The following is a 22,930-nucleotide window of genomic DNA, read 5'->3' on the forward strand; positions in this document are numbered from 1 at the left end:
TTGACAAGAAAACTCTGTGATAGAGTCTGAAACTACTTAAGGGCACACAACAACAATCCTAATTAACTTGATTATCTCATCAGCCATACTGGTAAAAGTTGGTTAAAGTTGTATTCTTTCATGTGCTTACACTATAAAAAGGTATGTGAAGTATGCATAGGAATTAGTTCATGTTTTTAAAAACTATATTCTATCTCCCACCCCACCCCACCCCCACACACACCCCGAAACAGTCTGAGGGACTGTGAACTGGTCCTCAGCTTAAAATGTTTGGGGGCTCCTGGCCTAAAGGGAAAATCTTTGACTCAGCTTTCTTTTTATAACAGTATCTCCATTCAAACATTTCTGAAAGAGCACTAGGAGTGTCAGTTCTTTCCTTTAGATACCAGAAACTCCTTTAGTCTTTAGGCAAAAGAATTATTGATATTATCATTCATTAATATCTCTTCTATGTCCTGGGCAAAACTTCAAGCATTTTGATCAATCAGTAACTTACACCAAAACTTTCTTGAAACCAGAGCTCTGCTGTTACTTACTCTACTATGCAGCTGAGCGATTTTCAAACCATGGTGACAGATAATGCATTTCAATATTTTCCCAAAGTGTAATTGAAAGAAGACATCCCCCACTCTCCTGGCCATCCAAATTCTAAGCTGCTATTTGTAGCCTTTCAACAAATTTATCTGTGCTATTCTTAAATATTAAAGCTAGAAGCATGCCAGTTTGAGCTGGCAGTCTTCCAAGCTCACTGTGACTCATTGGGCATTTTAAATCTATCCAAGATCTCCCATAGCAAGACAAGAAACAATTACACTTTTGCATTTTAACCTTATGCAGATATTTGTCTTTTCTTGTTAGCATAATTCAGTGATATATACCAGATATCACGTTTCCAGGCTGCTAAGAATATTATTATTATTTTCTGCAGCTTGAACAGAATATCCTTTAAGACATTTCAGTATTATTGCGGCATCACTAAGCACTACATGTGTAAAAAGTATGCCAGCAATAAAGTACCTGAAGATTTTTTAAAGTAAAACCTCTCTTCTCAGGCAACCTGACTAGCCTATTTTATATGGGTAGTCAGATGTTCCAGACATTATTTTAATAACCACAAATGCTCCAATTTAGCAAGACAATTTTTGCTAGGAATAGTAAGATGGTCTGGCATGAACACCATAATCACATTCAGAATTGCACAGACATTCTGTAAAGAGATTTATGAAATATAACCAATTTGTCAGAGGCATCTGGTGGCTCCCATGCCAGTGAAGTGGTGGCTTCATTCCAGATTTGACTCTTGGCTTTTATGTAGCTATACTAAGTGTCAGATGCTCTCTCCCCAATATGAATACCACCTCGGACAGCTCCTCAAATAGTTCAGGTCAAAACTCAAACTGAATCAATCACTTTAACAACACAGGAGCCACAACTGCCATCACGATGTATATGTCCATTTTGTGAATCAAGTTTTTTGAAAAAATGTACACCAGAGCAATAATGTTCAGTGTAATTTAATATATGCATTTTAATAGTAGAATATCTATCTGTATGTTTTAACCATGTAACACACACACACACACTATTATTATTATTATTATTATTATTATTATTTACTATTAAGTAAGTTATTAAAGCATGTATACATATTGTGGGCTTGTGCACATACATCCTCCCATCATCTCCCAAATAAAATAGTTTTAAAACAAAAACAGTGACCAATATCATAGGTAAACTCGGGCTTTAAAATCTCAGTGGATATAGGCTTTGAGATATATGGTTTGATTGATTGAAAAGAATTCTTAAAATATGAATGGTAGGGACTTTCAAACATGATTCACCATTGGTACTATGGTGTAAAACATTTTGATCCTTTTAAAACATTAACTGACCCTTATTTTCAACATGTTTCAGATACTTATGTTCATCTCAAAATGGTCTAGAGAATGAGATACTTCTAAAATGTACGAGCTATTGAACTTGTAGCTATTGAACTCTTTCTCTGGAACTAACAATACTTTTATCTCTGTAAACATGCAGAGGAACCATCGGCCAATGGCCTAATCATAACCCTTGATATTCTCTATTTGCCCACAGCACATTCCAGGAAATCTCTCTCAGGATTATGTGAATTATTATTGCTATCTTCAATAACCTATGAACAGTAGTAGATCAAAACCTATGAACTAGTAGATCAAAAGGGGGTGGGTATGAACTCTACCTCCAGGGCATTGAAGGAGTGGTGGAATGGCAGCAAAAGGAGTGGGGTGACAAGGTGTCTTGGCAAGAAAAGGAATTAAAATCTGATTGAGGCTTCATGGCTTCATGGGAAATGGAATGAGGGGCTGGTGCCATTGGCAGGACAATGAAAGAGAGGAGTAGAAGCAGCAGAAGTAGTGAAGAGGTGCATTGGGGAGAAGCGGGTTTAAAATCTGGCTACTGCTTTGTGGTGGGAAGATGGAAAGTTGCAGCCCAGAGCTCTTGGTGAAAAAAGAATTGGTAGTGTACATATTGGAGGGGAGAGGAGGCTTACAATAAAAATGATTTCCCTCCACTTTTATAGGAGTCCTGTACCCCGCAATTGTGAGAAGCAGACTGGCAAAGCTAAACATATGATACAGGAACATGGCATGAAAACCGTAGAAAAGAACATCAGGATTTGCAGATACTGCTATCACAAAACAGCAGTAATTTGGGATGACTACAGAAGAAAGTGAAGACAGAAATTGAAAGACAGATTTTTTAAAGTTGTTTTAATTAGATTATATACATAGAGTATAACATTACGTATTTGCATTATGGGGGGGGGGGGAGACAATGTTATTTCACATATTTAGTCATACCATTCTAGTCTGTCCTGTAGTCTTTTCATTACTATAATTGCCTACTACTTGTATCTATCTGTTTTTCCCCTGCCCTCCCTCCAAGAACAGTAGTACCTTTCTTTTTTAAAATACTATTTTATTCATTCAATCATGAAAATGGTCTGATTCAGTTCCTTAAATTTTGCTTTCCTTTTTACTCTGGCTATCAGCTCTTTCCATTTAGAGTCCCAATTCCCTTAGGATATTCAATCATATTTTTAACTCTCCTTTCCATAATATATTTTTAACTCTCCTTTCCACCAGCATATAGTCTTCCAAGTGCTCATGCCACTTTTGTTTTTCTCATTTTTTGTGGTCTTTCCACCCTTGGGCAAAACTGGTAAGAACAGATGCTACACTTGATCTTAGCCAAAAGACCGAGAAGCAACAGGAAAGACAGAGTTAGAGTTTGTTTGTTTGTTTGTTTTGAAAGATTGGTGCTTTATACAAAATACAATAAGATTTTTGAAAAGTTGGTGAGAAAGTTTCTCCCAGCACTTTGGCCACAGACCTAATGGTATCAGGAGATATGGATGGCCTTTGAAACCATCCATCCTGGTTAGGCCTGGGGCGAGTGAATCTAGCCATCTAATTCTGATTCTTCTCACCTGTTCTGAAGTAGCTGGAAAGCATTAAAAAATCTGCATTTTTCTTTAATGTCTTATTTTATTTGTTTGTTTGTTTGTTTAATACAGAAAACCAGTATGTACCTAACTCATAATAGGTGCAGATCTCACCAGATGACAGAAGTACTAAAGGAATATTAGGAGGATCCAGACAGGTCAATATATTTCATGTTAAATGCCAAATGGAGGATTATTGCAATGTCATATGAAAAGCAACAGTGTCAGTAATCATTTAGATCATGCAAAATGCAGCTTTTTAGCATTTACCCTTATACTTTCTCTGTCACAAACTTAACAGTTTCCCTGCTTTCCATCTCTGCATTCAAGATTGCTGAGAAAATTATACACATTGCCTTCTGGCTGTCAGAAAATATCCTGAGCGGGTGCACCCTGTAATAGAATGAAAAGACCTGCAAATTCATTGCGAAGTCGTTGATTCCCCAGGCATAATCCTCATGCCAAGATGGGAGCTCAGTTACTTAAGAAGGTGTTTTCAGGGCGTTATTCTTGTGCTTTATTCACCTTTGAATTTGTTTATCCAGTTCATAGGCTTTGTGTTTAATACCTCCAGGGAGTTAAAGTCAAAATGCTGCAGAATGATAAAGCAATGCAATAGAAGCAATTTGACTTCTTTCCCTTATGTCTGGATTTACTATTTTCAGCTCACAGAAACAGATCAGTGATGAATGTTAGATATATGTATGCATACATAAAAAGCTAAGATTTATGGCATTAGGCATGTGAATGTTCTCTCCCCAGAAGTGAGAATCAGTAAAGTAAAATGCTTAAGTCACCACACCAGCCGAAAATAACCCCAAAAAACTCAGCATGGGCTTTGGGTTTAGTGGACTAAGTTTCCTATCCCAATATCTTGTTTTGTTTTGTTTTTGTTTTGATTTTCCCCCATTTGTGCAACATATGTAATCTATATACATAAGATATAGAAAATGATTTGTAAACAAACACTACAATCTTGACACATTCATGTCAACAGTTTTCTTAACAGTTAACAGGACTTTTCAAACTGACAATTCAAAATTACTGCACTCTAAAATGATGTATAGTTTTGCATTTATCCCTCTGTAGCTGTTGCTACTATATCAAGTTGACTTGCACTGTAATACATTAGTTTTTATTTTATTTTAAAAAATCCTTTAATATGTAAAATGGGACCAAATGCACAAACAGTTATGAATGCAGATCTGTACAGTCAATTTGAGGGGAGAACTTGCAAAGTGGTCATATTGTTCAGAGGACTCCAAGACACAACTTCTCAGTACAGTTTATTGTGTCAAGAGTTTGGAGGTTCACATAGCTTTGACATAGCTTTCTTTTGTGATGCTGATCACATAATCAAATTACTCAAGGGACTGAGGAGGATTTAGGCATATGGAAAGATTTTCTTCCCTCATTCAATGAGATTTCATTTTAGAGGAATGAGTTGAGGATTAGGGATGCCTTTGAGTTTTCAGACACAAATGGTTTTAGGGTCTATTTTTGTGGTATTCTGCTGTGGCCTGAGTTGTATTTGTCAGAGTTTTTACATTAAATCCTTTCTTAAATGACAACAAGTGTAAGGATCAGGCCCAACAAGCTTTAAGACTCAAACCACCTAGCTGGCATTGAATAATCTACAGCCATGGTGGAGTAACTCTAAGTGTACAAAAGCAGCACCCAAAACTATAATGCTGAATTTTTCATTGCCCCTTTCCCTACTTTTGCTATTTGACTTCACACTTTATCCATCAGCCCTATCCTGAAAATTGATTTGCACTAGTCTATTGCCCACCCATGCCCAGAAATTGATTATTATTGCAGGTTTATTGGTCGTTGGTTTGATAATTGCTTTCATATTCTGTTATAATGTTGTTGTTTTGTTTTGTTTTATGCTGTTTATGTATTTTGTATTTTACTATCTTATATTTTAAGTATGTTGATCGGGCTTATCCCATGTAAGCCACCCCTAGTCCCTCCAGGGAGATGGAGACGGGGTACAAAAATAAAGTTGTTGTTGTTGTTGTTGTTATTTTGCCAAGAAGGTATAAACTAACTGAGAGTATCAGGAAGGAGAGCTGGGGCAGTGAAAAGATCTTCTGTTATACATATGTAAATATTTCCATCCTGAGTCCCCCTTCGGGGGTAGAGAAGAGATGGGGTAGAAATACCAGAAAGAAAGAAAGAAAGAAAGAAAGAAAGAAAGAAAGAAAGAATTTCTCTATAAACTTTTTCTACTGACAAGACAAATTGTATTTATCTGCTCCTTAACTGGAAGAGATGTGCTTCTGCAATAGAAGGGGGTTGTTTTGTTACTACACACAGAATCTCAACAATTTTGCTGCAGCAGTATTCAGCTGATTTTCTTTCTGTGGTTTTTCCTGATTGTGTTACTGGTGCAGAGGTGAGGTAATGAGCTGCCTATTTCCTCAGCCCATTTTGTGTTCAATAATATGGCAACTGTTCATGTCATTGATTCTGTTTTCCAGGTCCTCCTAGGTCATGCCTTTAATCAGGGCCTTTACATTACCAGGTCTTCAAGGCAAAGTTTTGTTGATATTGTTGGAGGGACAAAAGGAGCTGGTGTCTTCAGGGTATTTATGCATTTATGGTAATTTTTCACTACATTTGAGACTTTTTCTGAACAGATAAACACACATACACACAATCCCCCACTAACTAGAGTAAGCTTCTGCCCACTTGCACATAGTTTGATAAGGTAAAAGAACAGAAGCAAGAGCAGCAACAACAAAGTATTTGCCTTGGACTGTTCCCAGTTGGCAAATTGAAAGACATCTACACAATTTTACTCATAGTTTCATATGCCATGAGTTTGTTAAATTCATAGAAACAAAAGTGACAACAAAAACAGTGAACATTGGTTTTCCATCTCTACCTATCACCTCTTTCAACTGCTTCAATATTATCCAAAGATCATGATACTTCAGAGATTTAGGAACAGGCCACCTGCCAGTCCTGACACCCAAACAAATTAAAGTGTGGTTTGTTCCATCAATTTTATGTAATATTGCCTCAACTGATGGCGTTAAACATCTGACACTTGGATCAATCTGATGCAGCAGTACTGTGAAACCCTTTACTTTGTCAGTGTCAGCTTTAAGCCTATCCAGTTCCCCGAGTTAATGGATTTTTTAAACGCTTATCTGAACCTTCACTTTATGGAATCAATGCACCTAGTCTTGAAGACTAAAGAATTAGGGACAGGTTTGAATGTCAGAGATTAATCTAAATACCCAGCACTTTGTACATAAGCCTGTAAGTGGTTAGAACATCCATCCTGCTAACAGCTATTAATTCTCCTGCATAGAAGTTTCCCATGTTCATTCAATTAAAGCAGTTAAGCAGCACGCAAAGGGGAATATTGCCTCACTTTATCCAAAATATTTTCGGATAAAGAGGCAAGGGGATTCTGTGAAACATTGAACATTAAAGATTAGCTATCATGGGATAAAACATATAGATTAAGTATGAAACTGAGAGAGAGAGAGAGATTCATGTTAATATGAAAAAGTACACTGTAAGTTTTATAATCCACATTTTTCCTCAAGATACATATTCAACATCCTGCCCAAAAAAACCACAAAAATATATCCAGTAACAGTATTTAAATCCATCCTCATCAGACTTCTGATTTTCGTCTGTAATATGTATGCTAGAGAAAAGATCAGAAATATTCATTTCTTAAGTAGGTATTTTGTGGTTCAAACTGTCTGTAAACTGAAAAGTACTGTTTAATGTGAAATTCTCATGCACCATGCCTCAGACTTTAAAATCCTTTCTATGCTGCCTGAAGATGACATCTTTGAGATTCCACAGTTGAACCTGTCTGCAAATGGGGGGGGGGGGGGGGGATCTTCTGCAGCTTTTTTAAAAAGCAGAAGTTGTCATATTCTAAATCTGGGACAATTCCTTTTATTTCTCTTTTCTTCGCAATCTAATGTTGCTGGGGTTTTTTAAAGCCACAAATAACCTTATTGTTGGCAGAGAAAGATGAAAATACTGTTTTTCCAACAACTTCTATTAACAGTGCACATGCACATACGAATGCATGCATGCGCATTTACACAGATGTATCTACCAATCTAATTTGTTTAATATATAGAGATATAAGTAATGGCTTTCATTTGCCCCTCTCTTTCTTCACAGGAGACTGGTGTTAAAGCAGTCATACATAGATAAATAGACATAGATGCACACAAAGAATCAGTAAAGATTTTTGTAAACCTGGAAAATGTCCACAACATTGTTGATTCTAGGTGATCCTATATTGGCCACTAAAGCTAGCCCCACAGAGATGAGCGACAGAACCTGCTGTGGTTCTGTGTTGCTGTCCGGACTGTTGGACTGCATCAGCTCTGCTGGACCTTTATGTCACTGCCACTCCCCCCAGGTGCAGAGCTCTGTCCAAGATGTTGACCATTGCAGGACCTGATGACAAGCAAGAAGGAGACTGCTCCTAATCATGTCACTCTTTCTTGTTGATCATGTGGGTGTCCATTTTGACATCAGCAAAGGCAGCTACATGGCCAGGAGTGTGGATGGAGCTCTGTGGCTAGTTGAGAGCATCAGTAACCTGGTAAAAGACACCCACTTCCCCTGCACTATGTAATGCATGTGAAGGGTGATCATGTAGTATCTATCTGGACAGTAGATTTGAATAGTCTGATCCTGGCAGCCTTCCATGCAGTCCCAAGATACTCTGGAGTTTTCAGAAACTCAGAAGTATTCGTGACTTTGCCAAATGTGGGGCAAAATCAAAGTAAAACAAGAAAACAAAATACAGAAGGTTGACAAATGTAGGGACAGCTAGCTATGGATGTGAGGTTAGTCCACTCTTTCTTGCCCATATAGACCCTCCTAAGAGACTTAGTACATTACCGAGTCAGCGTGGCTGTGTTGATTTTTACTCTCTGTATTGCTTTCATCTTTGTAATTCCCAGTGAAACCCAAGGGATTTTCTTCAGAGTAGAACCACAAATAATTATAGTATTAGTTTTGTAATAGGTTTGGATTGTTTTTCATTACAGTTAAGAAGCATTTCTCCAGGCAGTTTACCCCTTTAGAGCATATTCCTAAATTTCCATTCATCATTGCCAAGACTGCACGAGAAATACATTCCTGTTATCACTGATAAATTTAATTTATCAGCTATAAAGACCTGATAATTTCCCATAATATTGGATTAAACAAAGTCATTTATGGAGACTGGTGGCAAAAAGCTGTGTTTATACCTCTTGTACCACCTTCTTTAATGACAGATATATGTTCTATCATCCGTTGAGAAACATTTAAACTTATCCATATTTTTTCTTCCCTAAATGTAGCAACTGTATATATAAAGATGATGACAGATGATAGCTAGTTAGATAGATAGATAATGGCTCTCAGACATTATAGAAGTGCTAGACATGATAATTAGTAATACCTCAATTAGCAAAATAGCTTGCATTTGCTTCCAATCCTCCCAAGCAGATGGATGGGTGGCTAAGCAAGCACATTACCAGCAGCCCCAAATCATTTGCTTAGATTGTCATTCCTCAGTGCCCTCTGTCTTAAACATGATAATGTGGGGTAATATTCTATGGCAGTGTTTCTCAAACTCTGCTCCTCAGATGTTTTGGACTTCAGCTCCCACAATTCCTAACAGCTGGTATGTTACAGATACCTATGGTCCCGTGGCTGTTGTGTTTGAGGCTAAAGCTTGATTTCATTGTGTGTAAGAAAATGTGTTCACCTGAAAAACCCCTGATCTGCATCTAAGCCAGTGGTTCTCAACCTGAGGTTCCCCGGGTGTTTTGGCCTTCAACTCCCAGAAATCCTAACAGCTGGTAAACTGGCTGGAATTTCTGAGAGTTTTAGGCCAAAACACCTAGGGACCCACAGTTTGGGAACCACTGAGTTAATTTCTGTCACAGATGTAGACCACAGTCCCATTGTTAGTCCTAACTAGAATAGGTCCATTGAAACCGTTGACTTTGTCTACATGTTAACTGATTTGAACTATTGACTGAACTGTTCTAGTTGGGTTCTCTAAGGGGAACTGGATGCTGGTCAAAGTATATAATTGTCTACCTGGAACATACAATCCCTGGTCCTGATTGTATAGTACAGTGGTTCTCAACCTGGGGTCCCCAGATGTTTTTGGCCTACAACTCCCAGAAATCCCAGCCAATTTATCAGCTGTTAGGATTTCTGGGAGTTAAAGGCCAAAAACATCTGGGGACCCCAGGTTGAGAACCACTGGTATAGTAGGTATTAACAGAGAAGTGAGAGAAGACTGAAAGGTGTTCAGCTAATATTCATGTATCAACTTTCTCACATAAGCAAAAGGGGAATCTCTGTATAATGGCTAAGTCTATGCTTACCCCTTCCTTTTTAAGTGTTATAATGGAATTCTCTCTAGTTGGCTTGGCAGTCTGATGCAGGCATTCAAATTATGAAACTGTAAGGCAAAACTGTTCATGAATCTTCAGTAGTAGCATGGCTTAAATTAAGTGATTAGCCATTATCCTTTATGGGGCAAGTGCTTACTTGGTATATTGCTTACAACTGCTGGGGGGACAGATTACACAACCCAAGAAAAAATCTTGGTTTTTGTTTTTTGTTTTTAGGCCTGTTTCTGGGGGTATTTGTGGCACTGATTTAGAAAATTGCATTGGATAGGCCACATCAGCACTAGTTTCTTAGATATGGTGTGCCGAATGACTGGAAAGTCTGTGTCATAAATCTGTGCTTTTGGTATGAAATAAATTTTAAGAATTCCTACATTCTTAAAATATATTAATTTAAACACTATATTAAAGTATCCTGATTTTTTAAAACATTTAATGGCTGGGCTGAGTGGTATACAGCTGATAAGAGGAAACTGGTGCCATTTTTTGAATCGGTGGGTCAAAGTATTCTGATCTTCCTGTCATAAAAACAGTATTCCTTGGAGTTGATTGAAGATGCCCATCTTCACTTTCCCCAAAAACTTAATCACCCATGAAGTATGATAGAGAAAGGACATTTGTTTTCCATAAGGGAATGAAACTTAGTTGACTTTTTAGAGGATTCTTATAATTTAGATGAAGATTCCAGGTGGTTCTTTGTTTAAATTAAAGTTCTAAATTATTCCTCCAAGCCTACTTAGAAAGCACAGTAGAGTATGTCCCTGAGAATGCAAGATGATGCAGTACAGCAGTGATCTAAGTACTAATCATGGACTTAAGGAATAGCCAATATCTCTTAATTTATGTTTTAAAAATGATAGTTTAAGTCTCATGGGGTTTTTTTTAAAAAAAATGCAACTTTTAACACTGGCAGGTCGTTTGGCCTGCTAGAATACAGATGTTATGATCTCATATAATTTTACAATATTGCTGCATTAAGAGATGCATCAGCAGTTATTGTACTCAGACTAGGGGAGTAAATTCTGAATTGGTTCAGTCTCAGGTAGTAAATGAGATTTTTAAATGCTTCTTGCTGAGAAATGCAGTATTTTTTATTTTATTGGTATCACATATTATTTTTTGCATTTAAAGTCCATTTTTGCACCTTTCTATACAGGTATAGAATATAATTGGTTATAAATGTTATCTTGTTGCATAGACTGTAAAAAGGTAGTAGCACTGAATCTATTGTTTGAGTCTTTTTGATCAAGCAACTTCTCCTTTTGTGCCTGCTCTGCGTGTCCGTTCTTATCAACTCAAGAGGAAAGGAGACTCATTTACTAAATGTATTTTTGTGCAAACTGTAAAAAAAAAAAGGGCAAAATAATGTTTGTTTCCTTGCAGATAAGAACTCTCACAGGTTTTGGAGAATTGTTGACCAGCTGTGTCATGGCATTCTGCTTTTATCAAGGGTGAGATAATATTTACTCATATATAGATACAAACACATACATCAGTACCATATGCATTTGAGTATAATGCACCATCAAATGTAATGTGTACCTCAATTTTGGATCCATGGAGAAGCAGTAAGAACAACTGGTGCTTCTCCTCCTTTGAGTGCCATGGAGTCCTGTGACTGTTGCCAGCACTGGGAGCAGTCTCTTTTTCCCCCTCCCCCCCGAGTTCTGGATTTCTCTGGTTCTTTTCATTCAAGCAGGTGGATTTATGTGCACAATTCTAAAGCACCACCAAATCTAATGTGCATCTAAATTTTGGCAATATAATTTAGCCAAAAACAAAAAGAGGTAAGCATTAGTCTCAAGTAAACATGGTAATACGAATCCAAGCATTTCTAATTTTTTAATGGATGAAACATGTTGCAAACTTAGAGACTGTGGGAAACGAAGAAACCTATGATCACAGCATGCATACTGGGCTCACTGTATCTGTGGGGTTTGGTTCTAGAACCCCATGTAAATATTTTTAAAATGTGGATAATCTAGGCCCATGTTATGTAATGGTGACAACATCTATGGGTGCACTTCAGCATCTTCCAGGATCCCCCAGAAGAGCTTTTTGAAGTCTGGTGCCATTGATATGCAGATAACACCAACTCTACTACTGCTTTGATAGATTCACATGATATCTCTATTACTAGTTGACCTTAATATGAGCAGGAAAAACAGCAGGCAGCTGTGTGTTTGTATGCCAAATACAAGCATTGTATTACACCCAGTACTACAACCGTAAAACTATATTAAATAGTGGTAGGCACTATACTAATCTATATTAGGAGGATTTGCAGAGTTCTTGGACAATACAGTTATGTATAAGATTGTGTCTATATAGTCTAGCTATGCAGCACATTTAGAATAATTCCAAAAGCAGCAGTGGGCTATCATAATAGGATATTACTTACTGGTTGTATGATACTATGTATTTTTTCTCATTTGCCTTTATAACTTGTGAACAAAAGAGGGGATGGTTTTGGGATGCTGCAAAGCTTGGAAAAGCTGTTTTAACTACAGGTTCTGCATGGGTATTTTGGGAATTGCAGTTCAGATAAGTCCCAACAGTTCTCCCATGTCAGTTCTGGAATAATTCTAAAGATTTGAAGCTTAGATTTGAGAGCCCTTTGGGAGAAATGCTCTTTGTCATAAAATCATAAAAATATTGACTCATGGAAATTTAAGGGAAGAAAAGGCTAAACTAGTTTAGTCTAATTCCTGATTGTGCATCTAAGGAGAGATAGCTATCCAACCTGTTCAAAAATATCCAAAGAAGAGAAGTCCACTATCTTCTGAGGGAGTCTATTCAATTGTGAAATGTCTCTCTTAATCCACTAATTTACTCATGTTTAGCTAGTCTCACCAGAGGCTATATTCCTTTCGCAAGTATAGTTGTCAAGCAACTGCCCATGGTTTCTGGACTGATGGTTTTTCAGAAAGAAGTTTAATTACAGGGCAAATGTTTCAAGTTTCACTGACAATTCTCTCATTTTTCATTTCTGAAAATACACAGGTGTGGCACAAAAAATTAATTAGCAGCAGCACATCTAAAAATGGCTAGAAATTGGAAACATATTTTAACTTGTTTTTGGACAGTTAAGGAGGCATGTTGTACTAAAATGAAAACATTTTCAGCTCATTCTAAAGTTCTCAGCAACATACAGAAGACTAGAAGTGTTATTGTAGTTACTCTCCATTTGTTGAATGTGTCAATAACAACTTTGGTATTATTTGTCTTCAGAAATCCCATGTAAAGCTTTAGAATGATGTGCTAGTCTCTTAAGTTTGGATCAATGAATAGTTTAAATAATGTCATTTTTTCTTTTGAATTGAAATATAACGTATGAAGGTTTTGTTATTGTTGTTTCTGTGTCTTTTATTTAATGTTGTGTGCATTTTGTATGATTGCATTATCTACATAGAGCTGGCATGGCATAGTAGTTTGAATGTTGTACGATGTTGGCCTCAAATCTCTTTTCCACTGTGATAACTCACTTGGTGGCCTCGAGCAAATCACTCTTTTAGCTTCAGAAGAAGACATAGGCAAATATCCTCTGAATAAATGTTGCCAGAGAAACCATTTGATAAGTTTGATTTAAGGTTGCCATTAGTCAGAAATAACTTGAATGCACACAATAATTATCTATATAAAACATTTATTTAAAACACACACACAGTTCAATCAGTGACGAGAACCTCATTTTGTTTCTAGAAAAGAATCTTAGAAGTGAATTAAAAAGATAAGTGGGCTTCCGGATTACCTTGTCCTAAATCATATTGATATATCTGCATTTCAGCCCATTCTATGTTGACAAAAATAGTATGGTTCTACAGAACAGGAGAGACAGGAGATTGCTCTCTTCCAATAGGTACTTCAGGACAACCAATATAATGTTTTCCATCTGTTGTTGGTATGATCTTTATGGTGCTATTTTATGTGCATGCCCACTGGAGCTTGAAAGAAATGGTTCATCAGAACTCCACATCAATAAAAGTTGATTGTCTGGTGTATTTTGAACATGTAGTGAGTTTGCTATTTGTGGCATGCTAAAAAGGGGCAACTTAGTATATAATTGGGACAATAGGTTGCAAAATTGCTCACTTTGGACTAGATATCTTAGAATTCCTGAATATTGATCATGCTGGATGAAGTTGATGGGAACTGTGATCCAAAACATTTGGAGCACCCAAAGTTATAGAAAGCTGGAAAAATATTTACTGCATGCTTTGAAACATAGTTTGTTGATTTTGTTTTATACTTTGTTGGGCTTTATATCTTTATTTGTAAGCTGCCTTAGTTTTAATTTTATACAAAGGTGTAATATCCAGGGAATATGTGAATTACATAGGCAAGAACACATATGAAGGAGCTGAATTTATGATTCGAATATGCACATATAGCCCAAATCAGCTTTGTTGCTATGTTATGTGTGAAAATTCCCCAGAGTAATCGAAACTGAATAATGCCCAGTGACTGAGTTGCTGGAAGCAATATTGCTCTTTTATTGTATAGTTTTGTACTATATTTTTTCTTTATTGTTATTTATTTTAAATCTATTTTATGTAAATGTAGGCTATATAACACATTTATAGTTTTTCCTCCTTTTTGATAAAGATAATTTTAAAAGAAATAAATAAAATGATGCACATCTACACATTGTTTAATCATTGAGCTTTGATAGAAAGTTCAATCTTTTAAAATCTCATGCAACTTCTACCTTTTTGAAACTGATGTGCACAGTTTAGTTAATGAATGGTATATAAGCCAATAGCTTCGGTACTGAATGTCCCATTATATTTGAATTTAAATTTTTACCATCTTTGGCATCTGAAATGGAATTCAAAGAGTGTAGAATAACCTATCTACCTACTTCATCTCTCTTCTTCCCTCTCTCTTTTACATTTAAATTCTATCTTTCTTCCAAGGCAAGCATGTTCCTCTCTTACATCATACAATTCACAACTTTTTGCCCTGTTTTCAGCTCCATACCAAGTGTATTACTTGAATGCATCAAGTATGTTGTCTCAGTGTTATGCGGATATCAACATTCAGTTGAACGGGCATTATATATATATATATATATATATATATGTGTGTGTGTGTGTGTGTGTGTGTGTGTGTGTGTGTGTATAGCACTATGCCCTAAAACAGTCTTTTTTACACATTCTCAAATTAACTGAAGTCTGTTCACAAATTAATTAAAATATACTGGAATTTTATAATCTCCTTTGAGTGTACCACAATGAATAATTTTCCATATTGAAGGGTATTTTCAAATGTTCTATTTTCTTTGCCTTCTTCAAAAAAATAAGCTGATTTGCAAACATCTGCAATGTTTCGTTTCAAAGGTTTTTGCGTTATTTTCCATATTACAATATTCTTCTGTGTTTAATGGGAACAGTATCTAGCCACTAGACTATTTATATAGTTTTCTAAAACATCTATGTCTGTTCTTGTCATCACCATTATAAAAGAGAGGACATTAAACAATATTTTTTTGAATTGTATTTGTAACTAAGTGGATCAAACTGCTTTGCCATTTGAAAATGGTTGGTGCTTTTATGGAATGTAAAGGGGAATGAAAATAAAGTAGCTAAATGTCTTTTAAAACTGCTGAGCTTTTATTAAAGCCAAACATAAATATTAGGAAAGCTAAGAGGGACTTTTGGTAAAAAAATTTAAGCACATCACATGGGAGTGTTTTTCTTATTTTTAATGTTATTTTGTGTGTAGTATATCCTAATGGATTTAGAGTGTTTTGGTGATTTTTTTTATACAGTTGAAGCTCAAGAAGGTTGCCTTCAATACAGTGAAAATAAAGAGCCTAAAAGCTTTCCACTCTGCTGACAAACTAATCTGAGTTCTTCATTCATACAACTCTGTGAGTAAGCAAACTCTGATTAAACTATTTCTAGGTTATTAGGCTATACTCAGACACATAGTTTGTAACTTGGAGTGGTGGGTTCTCTTTGACCTATCCAGGTTGTTCAGCTAGACCAGATGGCTGTAACAGTAAGGGCTCACATTTTTTCATCCGTTACGGGACCACATGGCAGCTGATCACGTCTCCTCCTCCCCTATTCAGCACCACATAGCATGGAGAGGCTGCTGTGTGCTGCTCACACAGGGTTTCCCTGTGAGCCCTGCCTGTTGGGCTGATCAGAACAGAAGAATGCCATGTGCAAGCTGTGTCTAAGGAAAGGGTCCCAAGAAGGATGCTTCCTTAACCCCCATTCTTCAAACCCAGGCTCCCTTGAAAGGAAGATATAAAATGGTCCCAGAGAAGAAGGATCTTAGAGAGGATGTTATCTTAAGCCCATGTCATAAATCCAGGTTTCCTTGAGAAACCAGAGGGAAAGGATCCCAGAGAGAATGCTATCAAGCCCTTGCCATAAATTCAGGTTTCCTTGGCAAATGGAAGGGAAAGAATCCCAGAAAACGTGTTGTCTCAAGCCATGCTTCTGCTCCTGGAGAAGTTATAGGTGAGGCCAGTGGGTGGATACCTTTTGGGGATTCATTTTATGGAGATTCAAAATTGGAAAAGTCAACTCTTGATTCAATGCCATTTGCAGTTTGGTTCATTTATAGGTGGATTAATGTGCAATTCATGCCCAACATTTTTCTTGCAGGGAGGGGGAATCAAAAGCTGTGACAAGAAAGAGCATACAACTTATTTAAGCATAAAAACCCACTCCCTTTGGAGACTTTGCAGAATTATGGTTTTGTCCATTTTTGTGAGGGAGGGTTGGGGATTTCAAGGGACTCTAGAACCAGAAGAAATGCAAGCTACATTTTAAGCCCTTCTTCTAAATTTAACCGAATCAAAGGTTGCAGATGTTAGGTACCTTCTATTTAAATTCAAAACTTCTTTCAAGAATTAAATTTCAACAGTTAGAGGGTTTCAAGAATTACATGTGTCTTAGAGTGCACTTAAGTGCACTCTTTTGATAGCATTTTAACTGTTATGGCCCAATGCTCTGGAATCCTGGGATTGTTTTGTACTAGTTAGTAAATTAGGGAATCTATTGAGATCTAGTTTGTGCACTCCCCCTTCTTTCTTGTAGATTCCAGTAGATGGTGGGGTCTTTGGCCTTGCCAGCAGCTACAGAAAAATAAACTATGACTCCCAAGCAATGGATTATCATCACTATCAACCTTTTGTGATTCTCCATTATGCAGCAGTTGGATTATACTCTGGACTTGTTTTGCATTATCTTATCACTTCAAAGTTACAGATGGCTTCATCATGCTATCATTCATTTGTTCTTCAGAACTTTTCAAGCATGGGAAAGAACAAAAGATAGGGACTTCTCCCTTATCAGCTTTTTCCATATGGTTTGCTTTTGAGGGAAGAGGAAACAAGCAAGTACAGATGTTCATGTATATTCCACCACGACAGTGGTCATCTATGTATAAAACAGATATTGTTCAGAATAGGAATAATAATCCATACAGAAATTTCATTATGCTCCAACATTTTATGACTGTATCACTATAAAACTATCTTTCGACACAATACCTAATTCTGTCCTACATTACCCCCCCCCCCTCCCCCTGGTCCTCTAAGAAAATGCAGAGGATATCACTGAAGAATTATTTCCAAGGTAATGGAAGAGAGCATGGATAGAGAGTGGAGTGAGATCATCTAAACTGTCCTCAAAATTCACTCCTGACTTTCAAATATCTGGGGGAATTTACGTTTGGTAGTAAAAATTTTCAGCATTTTAAAGATACAGTGCAAATATGCATTCTAAGAAAATATATACCTTTCACTACAAACCATATTTTAAAATGTGAATATGAACAGGTATTAGGTTAGTGAGAAAAAAGGATGATTAAATCAAGTTGTTGAAATACAAGGTTGATGTTAAAAACAAAGGTCAGCTACTATTTAGCTAAATTCAGGACACATATATAAACTTGGGAAAATGACTAAGTAAAAGAGTGTGAAAGGGGGCTTGAAAGGAGCTATAAAGTAGTGAACTGCTCATCCTAACAATTCAGCAAGGTAGCCTGATTGTATACACATTTACATGAATGTAAATTCCATACAGTTCCTTGGGGATTAATGTCAGCCTGCACATAATCATAACCGTGGTTAGTCTATGCTACTGATTTCATGGTCAAGATCTGAAAGTTTTTATTTCTAACCCCTCTAAACCCCCCATCCCATCCACCCATTCATACCACCCTATTCCCACCTCCCTCCCACCCCCATCTGGATTACTTGAATCAATACATTGGTTTAATTGTCTGGAAGGCCTGATTTAAAGTTCTGTACCTATCTTTTCCTTCCGTTTTGTTGATTAAACAAGACCATTTCCTAAACCAATATTCAAATATTTCTTTTTCTTTTCATCGATGAAACCATTAATTAAATATTCAGAGATCTGAAAGTGACTGTCAAGATCTGAAAGTGACTTTTTCCATAGAGACCTGTAATGTCACCTCAACCTCAAGTGGAAGTAGTATTTCACTTCAGTCGCAGTCCATTCTAAGTTAGGACCTCTTCACACTTACCTTTTTTCTGGCAAAACAACGGGTTTTTTTTTTAATTCCGTCATGGAGCCTAATGGCTCCCATCACATCCCAGAGGACTCCTTCCAGGGCAGCTCCATGACTGCAGTGCCACCACCACTGAAAAATTGCCAGCAGCAGATAACAGCAGGCACCCCATCATTCCACAGAGAAAGATGGATCAAGCCACCAAAAAAATCCCCATGTGATGGGGCAGGGGGAAAGCCGCAACACAGCAGGTGGGGTCAACAAGCCCCCATACCCCCTGCATGACCACGGCCAGGATACAACAAAACATCTTCATTCTGGCAGGGCATGTGACTGAGTCCTTGGTCATTTTTCAGTCCCTCATATACTAAGTATAGTAAGCAGTGCTTCTACTTAAAATATGATGGATTTAAAAGTTAACTGTAAACACATATTCCCAAAAAAACTACACTCAAATTATAACAAAACTTAAACTATTCAAAAGTTTAAGTGTGCCCCTTTAAGAAAAAAAGCACAACAAATAAAGTAGATGGTTTATTCTTGAAGTGTTATCATTTATCATTCCCAATGGCATCACTCTATCCATCAAAACACTATAAGATTTCAAGGTCAGTTGGTTATCTTTCTGAGTATCAGTGAATGAACAGACTGATGGGAGTGCCCATTTCCTTAGCTAATCTTCTCTTGATACCCAAATCTACTTCAATCAGATGTAATAGTCCATTACAAAAATGAAATAAACAGCCACAGTTTGTTACTCCCAGTAAAAAAAACCCCACAACTTTGACTGTGTAACTCAAGACAACCTAAATTCTCCACCTTTCCAGTCTTGGATGACAGATCAACAGAAAGAACAATAAGAAAAGGTTCATTAGCAACTAAGCTGCAGAATGATATCCTGTAACAAATTTATTTTAACACATCTTAAACTTGTTACTAAAGCACTGAAAGTAATGAATTATGTTACAATATCTGGATAAAAATTGTTTTTTTTTAAAAAAAAATGTCTTCAGTTTTTATAATTGGAATGTCATTGATATTTGAACATAAAGAAAGGGCCAAACCTAAATGTTAAGCAAAGTAGCACAAGCAGAGAGGTAACCCTAATAAACTGTAATTCGGTTTTATCCCTTTAATTTTTAGCGATTGTATAGGATAAGAATTTGAAATTTGTCAGTTTCTCAGTTTCCTTCTGTTCAAATGCCACTACAAGTTTTATGAGAGATTTCTCTGTCCAGAGTAAATGCACACATTCATGGATTTTAAATGTTCAAATTTATATGCATTGTCACATTGAATAATGTATTTAATTTTTTCAAATGCATACAGATTTTTAATCTATGTGAAGCTTTGTACACATTTTTCTTCTTTTTGAAGTTTTTTTTTTTTTTTTTTTTTGCAAATCTCAGAAATTAAAGTACAGACTTCTAAGAACAGTTGCCTTCCACTCTGATGGCAGTTTCATCATACTTGCTGGATAGCAATTTAGATTTCTCTATAGAAATTCCTCCCCCTCTCTAGTAGTCAGGTGCCCTCTGATGCTAAATTTCACAGGATGAAACTGCAAATCTACATATGAAGCTAGAAAACTTGTATTGAGAGTGGGGGAGACTTTGTTCACTAAAATCTACCTGCAGTTCAAACATAAGCATCATTAATAATGAGCAAAATTAAAGCAACACACAGAGAAATGTAATTTGATGCTATTTGCCTTTAGAAAAAGAATGTGTGAAATGACCTTTTATTCAAAATTTAGCATTAACCTGAGCTTAGTCTACCATAGGCATTACAGGGAAAATGCTACTCTATTCTGAATAATCAGTGGCATTGTAGGCTTTGTTGTATCTTTGACATTCTTCTTAGTGTTCCACCAGTTGGTATGGAAATCGGTATGAGGCAGAACTGCCAAATTGCTGTGCATTAGATGGGCCGCAAAAACATAAGAAAGGGCTTTAATACCAAGTTCCTGATGCATACAAATGCCAAGTAAAATAATGAAATATAATTTTGATGGAAGCTTAGACTAGCTCTTGTGTTGGCAAGTCAAGTAGTAGTGAAGCTAGTGATTTGTATTTATTATATCTTTTAAATGGCTAAATATGGCAAGATGTAGGAGTACATCAATAGTAATGATGGCTGAGTAAATTAAACACACTAGTATGGCTACTTGCATGCTAGTATATAGGTGGTATTACATTAAAATTGAGTATTGGTTCTAATGCATGCAGCATGAGCATGCCAGTATGTTAAACTGGATTGCTGCTACAATATACAAAGGTGCTAACAATTTGATTTAAAACAAAACAGTACTGATTGTACATTGCAGCCTCACGTGATTCCCTTTCACTCCGAACATCAGCTATAAATCAGAGACTATAGCTGAAACAATGTTAATGTGTGAGGCTAAAGGATATCGGCTTACTTAAACTGTTGGCTTGGTTCCTTTTGAACAAAATATGTTTTACTAATTTTATAATAAGATACAAAAGAATAAAATTTGTAGATATAGTAATCAAATATAAAAGTTTCAGATCTGATGAATTACACAACGAAACAAAAATATTCTTGGTATCTTGGTTTTTATGCCTATTCCAGGGGTTATTTGAGTACTGATTCAGAAAACTGCATTGGATAGAGTGCATTAGCTCCAATTTCTTAGATATGGTTATCATAGTTTTCTATGGGTGAGCAGATGGCAACTTGTAGATGGCATATGTTCCGTATCTCAAAAACTAGACCTTATAGGGGGAAACTGGTGTCATTTTTGGAAACAGCAGGTCAAATATACCCAGAAATAGGGCTAACATTTGAGGCACCAAAATGTGTGTTGGTCAATGTTATTACCTAAACAGTCTATTAATAAAACAGGACGTGTCTAGAATGCATTATGAACCCATTTATAAATTCAGTCATGTATTTGTGTGTGTAATGTATTCATTTGTTCCTGAAAGGTCTTTCCACAGGTTCTCATAATTCTGATCTCTAACAATTGGAGAGAAGGTAATAGCAGTGGTATTTACTCTACACAGCAGACTGGTCTACATCAGATCCAATTCAGCTGCCCAGACAGCCCCGAGGCCACAGAATATTTTGGAATTTCCTGCAAAATCTTGAGCACCCTGAGTTTGTCTGATGTGGAACAAATCTGGTTTAACTCAGGAAAACCATGATATACACTGGAAGAATTCCAATATCATGAGAATAGCCAGGAGCCCATTCAGAGTGAGTCTGGATTTTCTTGTCCATGAAGATTTACTTCATGAAGAGTCACTTGACCAATCCCCTGATAGTGTGCATACTAAGAAGACCTTGAGGATGTGCATCACAGAGTGATTTACTTGGCAAAGAGAGCAATAATTTTTAATTTATTAATTAAACTAATTGTACTCTATCCAGTCACTAAATGAAATTATATCTCCTTAGACATGGCACAAGGAAAAGAGGGTGGCAGTAAGAAATGAAATTAAAGGCATAGTCTGACACCAGTTTTAACTGCCAGGAGTCAATACTATGGAATCGTAGGAGTTGCAGTTTTACAAGATTGCTAGCCTTCTCTCTCAAAGGGCACTGGTGCCTCACCAAACCAGAACTCCCATGATTCCATAACATTGAGCCATGACAATTAAAGTTGTTTCAAAGATGCACCCTAAATCCAGCAGACGTTCACCGATGTTCCCTGTCTCCAAAGCCAGAGTAATTGCAATTAGAATGTAGAGCTGGTCTTTCCTCCACTGTTGGCCCTCAAACTGAAGAAGACCTAACTGTATCTTATGAAACTTGCTATTTTATTTCCTTAAGATGTCCAGTATGCAAAGACTAGTCTTATTCAACAGATAAATCAATACCTACACCCCCATTATAAATTTGTTCCTGATAGGGAAGCCCTATCAGGAACAAAATTATTACAGGAGATCAGGTTGCAGCTTCATAAGTTTTAGTTCATTTTATGAAGGCAATCAATTCAATAGATTGAGTTGGAGTTGATTGAGTTCTATTAAATGATTAACCCAAACTATTTTCTATGAGAATTCTTCTACTATCTATAGAAGTACTATAAGTCTCTACAGGCATCTGATGAGGGCCTGCACACCAGTTATATACTGCTAAAAGACATCTCTATACAGTCATCTGTTGAGGAAATCACAATATCGCCTGTGGAGGAAATTATTCAACTTTAAACAGGCACTTGTGAAAGAAACAACCCATTACCACAGGCACTGTAATATCTTGGAGTATCTTAATAGCCTAAATACAACCACCATTGTTGAATATTGTATTTATCTGAAAGACAGCAGTTTAGGTTTGCATTACATGTGCAGCTTTAGAAACAGTTGCAAATTTCAAGCTCTTTCTAGCTATTTGTTCTACCTATCAGAAGTCACTGGCACTTTATTATCAGCTAATTAGAGACAGGTTTCACTGGTCTTTTGTATAAGGCTGCTACTTATCCAATTGCATAAGACTTCTACTAAAGGTATATGTGAAGCACTAATTTAAAGATAATTTGCAAAAGTTAAACCCTTGAAGCCTAATAAAT

General features: G+C 36.6%; 1 pseudogene; it reads right to left on the minus strand.

Moving 5' to 3' along the window:
* Positions 1 to 3,076: 3,076 nt before the first annotated feature.
* On the minus strand, positions 3,077 to 3,253 carry LOC132772401 (U2 spliceosomal RNA; annotated as a pseudogene).
* Between the last annotated feature and the right edge of the window lie 19,677 nt (positions 3,254 to 22,930).

The sequence above is a fragment of the Anolis sagrei genome, chromosome 3, assembly GCF_037176765.1.
Source record: "Anolis sagrei isolate rAnoSag1 chromosome 3, rAnoSag1.mat, whole genome shotgun sequence".
Lineage (NCBI taxonomy): Eukaryota > Metazoa > Chordata > Lepidosauria > Squamata > Dactyloidae > Anolis > Anolis sagrei.